The sequence below is a fragment of the Glycine soja genome, chromosome 19 (genome assembly GCF_004193775.1).
Source record: "Glycine soja cultivar W05 chromosome 19, ASM419377v2, whole genome shotgun sequence".
Lineage (NCBI taxonomy): Eukaryota > Viridiplantae > Streptophyta > Magnoliopsida > Fabales > Fabaceae > Glycine > Glycine soja.
The window spans coordinates 36,330,294-36,341,714 of NC_041020.1; the positions used below are offsets into that span (position 1 = coordinate 36,330,294).

General features: G+C 28.5%; 1 long non-coding RNA gene across 2 annotated transcripts; it reads right to left on the minus strand.

Annotated features, from left to right (window-relative positions):
- Positions 1-1,914: 1,914 nt before the first annotated feature.
- LOC114398331 lies at positions 1,915-7,833 on the minus strand. 2 transcript variants are annotated; one of them, XR_003663579.1, is made up of 4 exons: positions 7,680-7,833; positions 5,816-5,905; positions 5,517-5,603; positions 1,915-2,184 (listed from the first exon to the last, which is right to left on the minus strand). It is a non-coding gene; the product is annotated as an uncharacterized LOC114398331 (long non-coding RNA). The 2 variants fall into 2 exon arrangements; XR_003663578.1 differs by lacking the exons at positions 5,517-5,603; positions 5,816-5,905.
- Between the last annotated feature and the right edge of the window lie 3,588 nt (positions 7,834-11,421).

An 11,421-nucleotide genomic window follows, 5' to 3' on the forward strand; every position in this document is an offset into this window, starting at 1 on the left:
AATATAAAAACGTTATGAAACGGTACGTTTATTATGTTGTGGAGGAATGCGCGTGAAAGTTGATCTGCAGGGTGCAGGTTGCAGGTTGCATCAACAATGCAATCAAATCTTATGAGTTCCTCTTTAGTCTTTTGTGGTCGTGGGAACCATGCTGTTTTTAATTTCGGTGAAAGTACTTCCAAACTAGATCTATACGCTTAAAACATCACTTTCAAAACAGGTTCGGTTGGACCGCAACATATTATGGTGACGTTAATTTTTGTTTAACACAATCTTTTCTTATTAAAAATCATAAATTTATGTGGGTTTTATGACTCTTATTTCCTAGTATAGTATTTAATGAACCTTTACTTCAATTTTATAATTTTTTAATAAGTTTTAATTAATAATAAAAAACAGTATATTGCTAATATTCTTCTTAAATCTACTTGTATTTTTCTTATGAATGACAATTTTTATTTTAATCTAAACATTTAAAATAGTCTTATACTTAAAATTTAATCTCAAAGTTATTATTTAAACTGAAAAAACCTTACATTAATTTTGATCCACGCATTTTATTTGATTTATAAATTATATTTTTTAATCAATTACATTTTATTTGAAATATACAAATAAGGTTTCTTGACTTTATATAAGATGAGAAATTCTATTAATAATGCATTACCTTATTAAAAAATATTCAAAATTATAAAATTGTATGAATTTCACTCCTTATTCATATTTTTTAATTTTTAATAATTTTTAAATAATAAAAAATAACATATTAAAAAATTTGTTGTGATTACTCTTACGAAATATAAATTCTTTTCTTAAATTAAAATATGAAAATGAATCTATTTTAGTGTGGATAAATGTTTTATAAATCTTTTTGTTGTGAGTCTTGAGTTTTATATACTTATTGTTAATTAATTAATAACTTTTATGACGTTAAAAATAAATATTTCTTTGATAAAATTTCAAAATTAATAATAGAATCATTTAAAACTTCATTATATTCTTTAAAGTACTAAAATTGATATTTAAAGGTTTATAAATATTTGTTAGTAATACTAAAGATGTATAAAATATCAAATATTATTTTTTATTATAAAATACAAAATATTATTGAAAAGACATATTTATAATTATTCATAATTTTTCAGAAATTCGTTTATATTGGAATTAAAGCATAACTTATATTGATGTCTGTGAGTGTATACTTTTATTTAGAATAAAAGGAGAGAATTTTAAGTTAAGCATCTTTCAAAAAAAATATTATATTTTAATCTTATATTTTTGTATTACTGTTTATCCTGGCTAACAAAATTATTGGGCTGTTTTCCATTTGTCAGGATTCAAACTCTTTTTGGCATTAGCTTGTATTTGAGGAACTCTCGTATGCTAATTTTATCAAGGATAAATAGTCATTTTTGTTCTTAAATGTGTAAAGCGTTGATAAATTCATCTTCGAAAGATAAAAATTTAAATTTTAGTCTCCGAAAGTGAAAAAAGTACGACAAATTTATTCATCCGTTAACTTTTGTCGGTTACCGTTAATGAAAGAGTCTACGTAACACATTCAGGAACGAATTTGTTAGCACTCTACATATCCAGGGACGAAAATGATTATTTATCCAAAATATAATTTAATATTCTTCTTCCCCTCTTTTTTAATTATTGCAATCATAACATTACAATAAACACTTAAAAAAAATAGGAAAGTAAGCATAAGATAGAACAAACATAATGATAAGCATAATATTGATTCATGAGCATAATCTATCTAGTAATCTAAAATTTAAAATTGAGATATTTAAAACTTTCATTAAAGTAGTAAAAAAATAATTTTCATTAAAGTAGTAAATTTAAAACTTTCATAATCTTGCGGTAAAGGTCATCACATAGATAACTCAAATAATTCAAACTCAAATAAATACTCAAATGGTCAATAAAATATATTGGCTCACATTTGACCTTACAAGTCCTTAAACATAATCGACCTTAAGAAATAAAATTACTAATTTAATTTTAGAAAACATACATTAAACAATAAAAAATAATTCCTGATGTCATAACCCATAAGAACTTTACAATCCCAAAATAAAACTAAAGATAAAAGAAATAAATAGAGGCCTTGAGCCTCTCCTCTCCTCCAACATCATTATCATGACCATGTAGAATCTCACCTGCAAGGGTGACTGTCTATCCAAACACAAACAAGACAAACAAATAGGGAGTAAGATATATCTCACAATACATTTAAAGTTCAAAGAAGACAAAAAGAGATAAGATACACTATAAATAATTGTATCACACAAACACAACATCCACTTCAAATGTCTCATACAAATAGACATACATGCACGATGATGCATATTTAACCTATGGATTCGTATGCATGTGGTACAATTTCAAAAACACTTCGTGAATGTAGGCCAAGAGTCTGTGACAGTCGACAAATTTCCACACTGTGGACAATCCGACACTATCACTCTAACTAAGATGACACCGTTGACGGTGCATTAGGATGTTCTGACCTTGCAAGGATACTCAAACTCATGTGATCAACATGAGCTTAAAAGAGATTGCAAACTGTTGCACCCCAATGTCAGAGTCATCTGCCAACTCATTCATGACCTCCCTGATTAGGTTCACAAACTTCTTTTACTTCAAAAATACATATGTACAACATGATACATGATTCACAAACAATATGCACATGGTTTATTTTCAAAGTCCCTTGCAAATTCCTATCATGCGGAGACTAGATTATCGTAACACATACGCATATCATGTTATATTTCATCCACACATGTGCATTGGCATCATGCATTCAAAGCGAAACATCAAGCATAGACACATTCAATTGCATCAAGCTTCATATGTTATAACATTCATACAAATGTTCACAGAGCACAAACATACACATATGCATCAAGATCAAACCATGACACTCAGTTCCAACGTAATGATAATTTTTTGGATCATGCCATAATAATATTATAACATTATAGATATTAGTTATCAATATAAAATATGACATATACGCACACGCATGTTAACAAAAACATGCATCCATATGTATGTATGTGTATAATCATATTTTATGTATACCAATATAAGAATATAACTAATTCATAAATATATAAATAAATACTATACGCAACATGGTGGAAGCATAATTACTAAGTGAATTCATTCTGAAGGTACATGTACGTAGCTACGCATATATAATACATAAATTTGAAATGTCAAAAATGAATATCTAAGTAGTATATATGTAACCACGAGTGAGAGATGCAAACCAGGAAGTCGCAAAACTAAAAAAAACCCAAGTATATAATAGCTCACGTGAATCATGACCACAACATCATAAAAGATAGAAAAAAAGGTTTTGTAGGCTCAAATGTCAAAATAAATCCAATTGAGAAAAAAAAAAAACTATTCAGTTATAAGAAACTACCACTGCCATCTACACCAAAAGTTCAAATAGCATCCACTGGAAATTTAAATAGCATGCACTTGATCGTATATGCGAAATGCATATATAAAAAAATAAAAAGCTTTATAATCAGGCAAATTAACTATCACTATCGATTACTTCCTTTACTTACTTTATGAGAACTAGCACACAGGCGCTGTTGCAACATTCATGAACATCCAAACGTAGAGCGAGTTGTCTAAACATATCCACAAAAGGATTGCATTGATGAAGTATTTGTTGTAACTTGCAAACTATGGTTTCATGAAGTTCAGGGTTTTCAAACATTCTATTTTATAACTCGTGCTATGTGTCATAGATGTATTGTTGCAAGTAATGTGGTTTGTGTTAACTCATTGACAAACACACCAATTCGTCCAAATAGTATTTTAAAACGATAAGATCGAGTATCGCTTCCACATAAATTTTGTCTGTACTCAAGATGATATATATCCAATTTTTGTACAATTAATGAATAGATTTAAGAAGTGAAATTTGAATCATTTTTGTAAATTGAATAATTATACGATTCTAAGCTATGATTGAGCAAGAAAAACTAACACTGGGAATGGCGAAGGATTGTGAACGTAGAAGTTGAATATGTTGGGGGCTTCCTACCAAAACTCATCTTGGTACGATATAATTAATTTTTCTCTATTTAATATTACTCTAGTTATCACCTACATTTATTAATGTACTCTAACTGTTATTTCTCACATGAGAAAGCCTAATTTCCCTAATTTCTTTCTTAATCCCTCAAGAATTAAATTAGTTGAACCGCATGACTAATGGAGATGCATAAACATGTTAAACAACCTCACACTATCCCTAGCAATGAGGCATTTAGATGCTCTTTCCGATTCTAAGGATTAAAAATATTTCCCAATGCCTAAACTATAAACATAGCATATATATGGGTGATAAAACCAACTACATGTGAATAAGCACAAAAAGAGACAATGAAAACTAGTAATAACATTAAATAGATAGTAAGAGTCATTACATCAAGAGAGTTTGGTGGAAAGCTCTGCAATAATGAGTGGTTTAACCTCTCATTGTCAGGAGAGACTTAACTACAAAAGGGATAAAATGAGGGGGAATGGAAGGAAGATGAGTGTAGAGGTAATGAATGTCAAAATTTCAATAATTCACACAAAAAGAAGCAATAAAAGAGAAGAATATTGATAATTCCTATATGTCTTAATTACAAAATATGTTTATGCACATCAGTTATCAACCCTTATTTTGATAGAATCCTACTATGTTGTGATATATTGAAACCTTGACAACGAAAACTATATATACCATGTCCAGTTAAGACAATATTTTGATCTAGATGAAAATCAAGTAAAGTAAATGAAAGTATGTGGTTGTAACTTCTAATATGATGCCTAAAATGTCTTCCTTCATACATGGAGTCTGAAAATATTTCAAACAACTCTTGAGGAGCATTAATTTGTGGCAATGAACCCTTCCCACGGTGCAACACATATCATTTGATTCATGATAAAACAAACGTGCATGGCAACGTCTACATGTAGTTGGAGAAGGTAACAGAAAATTGATCATTGTTGCAATATTTTGAAAATTATGAGCACTATTATGTGTTTGTGAGAATTGGTGTGACAATTTTGTGTTAATAAAAAATGTTAGAATTCAAATAATTGTGACTACTCTTAATTGAGTTTGATATTATTTTATAAATGACAAAATATTTTCACTCACTCTTGTAGCAGTATGCACTAATATATTTATTTACCAACTTTGACTTAATTAGTAAAAAAATACCAAAAAAAATTGAGACAAATAAGGACGTGTGAAATTTAATGAAATGAACAAAAAAAAAAGGTAACTAATATAGGGGAGGCTGAAAGTTAATAAGTTTAACTTCATTGTTTGTGTCTTGGGTATGCACATTGGACATTTATGCTTCCATAAAAGTTGTATTGTTTTGAGTATCGATTTTTGATTGAAAAATGATTCGCAATTATAATATGACAATATATAATGTAATTATAATTTTATGATAGATTGTCATAAAAATTGTACAAACCATGAACAGGGTCATTAATATGCCTATTACTTGATCTTGCTTCATTGTCATTCGTTCCTTTAAACCTTGTTGAATCCAAATTACGATCTACATTATTAATTAAACAAATGAAATAATAAAGTGTTTTATGTAGAGATAATAATAAATATTAATAAATAGGAAAAGATAATCAATAAACTAAAAAATAAAGTGTTTATTGAATATAAAAGTTAAATACATATTTCATGAATTTTCCAGCAATTAAAATTTATAATCATAGAAAACACATAAAAGTAACAAACATATATAATTTTTTTTACCTGAATTAAATTGTTGATAATTTGTTCATCGAGCTAATTGTTGTAATGATGTCAATCTCATAGTATTTGGCAAATATGCATTACTTGGTCCTGCTTCATTTTGAAACCATGTGGAAGATTTAAATGGTAAAATTAGTATAGTATTTGACATCGGAGTACTACATGATGGATCCACTTATTTTCCTCTATCTCTCATTTGTTGGTAATTTGCTCGCCCTCTAGATAATTCATGTTGTCCTTGCTCCATGCTCATTCTATTCCTTCCATTTCTATAGTTTTGTCTCCATCTTTCTCGTTGTTGTTATGTTGATTGTTCACTTGAATTTTTCATATTGTTAAATAAACTGCTAAAGTAACAAATGTTAAAAGGAAGACGATGTTAATCCTCTAGATTTGATGTTATCAGAAGTCTTGTGTATTTTTTGTGCTATACAAAAAAATTAAATTTTTCTTGTGAATAAAAACCTAGTTATATATTTATGCCTTAGGTATTTGAAAATATTTTTTTATAGGAAATTTCCAAATCTCACTGAAATCTTGATATTATAGAATTAAAAAAAAACCACAAACAAAATAATTTAACAATGTTTTGAATACATTGGGTTTTTAGTTTTTTTCCTTGTATTTGTTAACAAATTAAAGTTATTAAAAATATTGTTTTATTTGGTATTTTTAATCATAAAATGATTATTAATAAAAATTACGTAGAACATCATTATTTAAAGCAAGTATAGTATTTTAAAGAAATGAATGGGTATATAAAAGGAGCTTAAAATTTAAACTAATTTTGACTCAAATTAATTTTGTAAATATTTTTAGCCTTAAATTTTTATTTTTTTAAAGTAATTGAAAATCATATTTTCATTATTACTTTGTACAGATAAATCTATGCTACGAAGATGAGGCTTAAGTGTAATTTATGTACAACCAACATTTTAAATTATCGATATCTATTATTTAATTTCGTGAGATCACATTATATTTAATCTTGTGAGATCATCGTTAAAAAAGAGATTTGATTAAATTGAAGAAGTATGTGTAGAAAAAAAAAAGATAATTCATTTGCATCGACTGCGATTTTTATTTTTTTTCTGTGCATCATATGTTGTTAAGTAATATATGTCTTTTTTTAGGAAAGTATATGTTATGATGTTTCTAATAGTTGTTTTAATTGTTTTTTTTTTTGTATGATAATAGTAATTCTAATAATTTTACACAGGATAAAGATGGTCTACAAAAATAATCACAAATGAATTATCTAAAAAAAGGGAGGAATGAACATTAGAATCATACTAAAGACAATCAACATTTAATCTGTATAGCATAAAGTTTAGACAAAAATTAAAAAAAAAGAAAGATTAATGTGATATACAATTGAAAAAAAGTTTTGTAGGCTTAAATGTCAAAATAAATTCAATTGAAAAAAAATCAGTTATAAGAAACTATCACTGCCATCTACACCAAAAATTCAAATAGCATCTACTGGAAATTCAAATAGCATCTACTGGAAATTCAAATAGCATGCAGTCGATCATATATGCGAAATGCATATATAAAAAAAAATAAAAAGCTTTATAATCAGGCAAATTAACTACCGCCACTGGTTACTTCCTTTACTTACTTTATGCGTATGCAATTTAGGTGCAGAGCACAATTATCATATTAGAACAATTCTTAGCATTCCAGAAAGGAAAAAAAATCATCAAGTGCATACACGACATAAACCAAACATATATATCAATATCAATTAAGTATAATTCATCAAAATCCTTAATTGAGACACAAAGGGAAAAAAATCCTAAATCACTTATAAATACTCATGTAATTAATCGTACCCACAAGATAATCTCACTCTCCCCCTTACCTCGATTATGTGTTCCTCAAAGCAAAGCGGCAGAGACGACGATCCTTTATGTTTTGTCTCCCTCCTTCGTTCGTGATTCTGATGGCACAATCCTCAAAGAGAACAAAATGAGATGGTGTAAGGAACAAACTAGATTTTTAGAGAACCTATCAGCATATAGAGTTGAATTGGGCTTCCCAAGACTAAAGACCCAAAAACATATAATCCAACATATTTTTTTATTATTTTAAAAAAACAAAATATTTAATAAAAACTAATATATTTTTATAATTATATATAAAAATGGGATGCTACAAGTAGTCTAATTATAGATACAAAAGGTACATGAAGAGTTACAAAAGATAAATACAAATGAAGATAAATAACAAATATAAAGGAAGATATGGACATCCACAACAGATTATTCATAACACTCTCCCTTGGATGTCCATTATCTGAGATGTGTCTCGTTGAAACATTACTAGGAAAATCTTGTGTGATAAAAATCTAGTGAAGGAAAAAGAGTGTATCATTCTTTAATACGTTATCACATATCTCATTAAAAACCTTATCAGGAAAACCCAATAAGGAAAAAAGAGTGCAAAACTTATTATTTCTCCCCCCCCAATGTAGATAATTATCTTTAAGAAGTCAAAGTCCAATCTTATTAACTAGTTGCTCAAAAGTCTTCTTGGGCAATGACTTTGTAAAGAGATTTGCTAGATTCTCACAAGAACGAACTTGTTGAACATTTATATCATAATTCTTTTGAAGATCATAAGTAAAAAAGAATTTTGGTAGAATATGTTTTCTATCTCCTTTAATGTATCATTCTTTCAACTAAACGATACATTTAACATTATCTTCATATATGATTGTCAGTGTTATTTTTCCTGAAGATAAACCACATGTTTCTCACACATGTTGAATTACAGATCTCAACCAAACACATTCGTGACATGCCTTATGTAAAGCTAAAATTCCTACATGATTAGATGATGTTGTGGTTATGGTTGGTTTCATAAACTGCCATGAAATGGCTGTGCCACCACATGTAAAAAAAACATCTTGTCTATGATCTACCATGATGAGAATCTAACAAATAACCTGCATCTGCATAACCAATTACATCTAACTTTGAAACATTTGAATAAAACAAGCACATGTCCATTGTGCCCCTAAGATAACGAAGTATGTTCTTCACTTCATTCCAATGTCTTCGTATAGGTGAAGAACTATATCTTGCTAATAAATCAACAATAAATGATATATCAGGTCATGTATAATTAGTAAGATACATTAATACTCCTATAGCACTAAGATATAATATTTTAGGACGAAGTAGTTCTTCATCTTTTTCTTGAGGTATGTAAGGATCATTATTCACATCTAAAGACCTTACAACTATTGGAGTGCACAATGAGTGAGATTTGTCCATGTAGAACCTTTTAAGCACCTTAGTTATGTAAGCTTTTTTATGCACAAAAATTCTTCCTTTTAAATATTCTATTTGTAATCCCAAACAGAGTTTTTTCCTTCCTAGGTCTTTCATCTCAAACTCTTTCTTTAAAAAATCTATGGCGTTTTCAAATTCTTCAGGAGTTTCAATAATATTTATGTCATCTACATAAACAACAATTATGACAAATCTATTTTTGTATCTTTTCATAAAAATACATGGACAAATGGGATCATTCTTATATCCTTCCTTTAACAAATACTCACTAAGATGATTGTACCACATGCATCTTGATTGCTTTAGTACATAAAGAAACTTATTCAATTTGATTGAGTATTCTTTCTAGAAAATGATTTATTGGGCAAATTGATTCCTTTTGGGAGTTTCATATAAATGCCATTATCAAGAGACTCATACAAGTTGGTTGCAACGACATCCATTAGATGTAAATTGAGTCCTTCTTATGCAACCAGACTTATTAAGTATCGAAAAATACTTGCATTTACTACAGGTGAATATGTTTCTTCAAAATCAATGTTAGGTCTTGTGAAAATCTTTGAGCAACAAGTTGTGCTATGTATCTCACAATTTTACCATTCTCATTTAGTTTTTGCACAAAAACCCATTTATATCCAACTAGTTTTACACCTTCAGGTGTACAGACTACAAGTCCAAAAACTTTTTGCTTAGAAAGCGAGTCTAATTCTACCTCAATTGCATCTTTCCATTTTGGCCAATCATTTCTTTGTTGACAATTCTTGATTGACTTTGATTCTTGATCTGTGTATCATTTAATACATTTAGTGCTATGTTATATGAAAATAGATCATCAATGTTGACTTCATTTCAGTTCCACCATACTCCATTCATGACATAATTTATTGAGATCTTTTCATTTTCAATAATTTCAAGTACCTGAGTTTCTTTTGGATCTGAAAAAATTAATTATGTCTAAGGAATATTTTGGAGTTTCCGTATCCTCAATCTAACCATCTTGCTTTTTAGCTCCTTTTTTTGTTCTAGAATTTTAATCTTTAGAATGTTAAATTGTCCAACTAGGATGTCAATTCTTATTGGAGCACTACCAACTGGAACATGTGACTTAGTCACCTTTTTTTGGTTAAGGAACGCATTTGGTAATTGGTTGGCTAAGTTTTGTGAATGAATTATGTTTTGAACTTCTAGTTCACATTCTTTTGTGCAATAATCAAGATGTGATAATTATAATTCTTTCCAACTAATATCCTTTTCCAACTGCTTAGTCTCCCCCCTAATGTTGGAAAAACTTATTCATCAAAATGGCAATTAACAAATCGAGCCATAAATAAATCTCTTATTGATGGTTCAAGATATTTTAGCCTGATGTGAATCAATAAAGTTGCATGCAAGATTTCGTGTCCCCAAATAAAAATTGGAAGTTTTGATCTTATGAGCAATAGTCTTGCAATTAGTTTTATATGTTTAATGAGTGATTCAGCAAGTCTGTTTTATGCATGAACATGTGCTACAAGATGTCAACATCAATTCCAAAAGACATACAATACTCATTAAAAGCATGAGATGTAAACTCTCCAGCATTATCAAGACAGATTTTCTTAATTGGATTATCAGGAAAATGAGCTCTTAGTCAAATTAATTAGGCTAACAATCTCGCAAATGTTTGGTTACAAGTTGACCATAAACAATCAGTGACCATCTAGTTGGTACATCAATGAAAATCATAAAATATCTAAATGGTCCACATGGTGGGTATATTTTTCCACAAATATCACCCCATATTCATTCTAAAAATGTGAAAGATTTGTTTCCAATTTTTGTCAGTGATGGTCGAATTATTAACTTCCTTTAGGAACAAGTAGTACATATGAAGTTATTTGATTGAAGAATCTCTTGGTTCTTCAATGGGTGTCCACATTAATTTTCAATTATTAACTTCTGAGATGGCCTAACCAGTCATGCCAAACAATAAGTTTATCTTGATTTTAAACTTTTGCTTTACATTTTGTGTTTTTATTGTACTAATATACATGAAGTACAAACCATAGGAAAAGACACGTAACTTTCCAATAAATATTTTTTTATCTAAGTTAAGTCCCGTGATATAAAGATATTTCATATTTCCTTCATTGTTTGTTTCAGTATGGTATCCATTCAAACAGATGTCTTTGAAACTTAACAAGTTTCTAGGATACTTTGAATAATATAGTGCATTATCAATGCATAACTTAGTTCCTCTAGGTAACAACAATATATTGGCTCTTTCAGAGCCTTCAATAATATTTGCAATACCAAATATAGTACCAA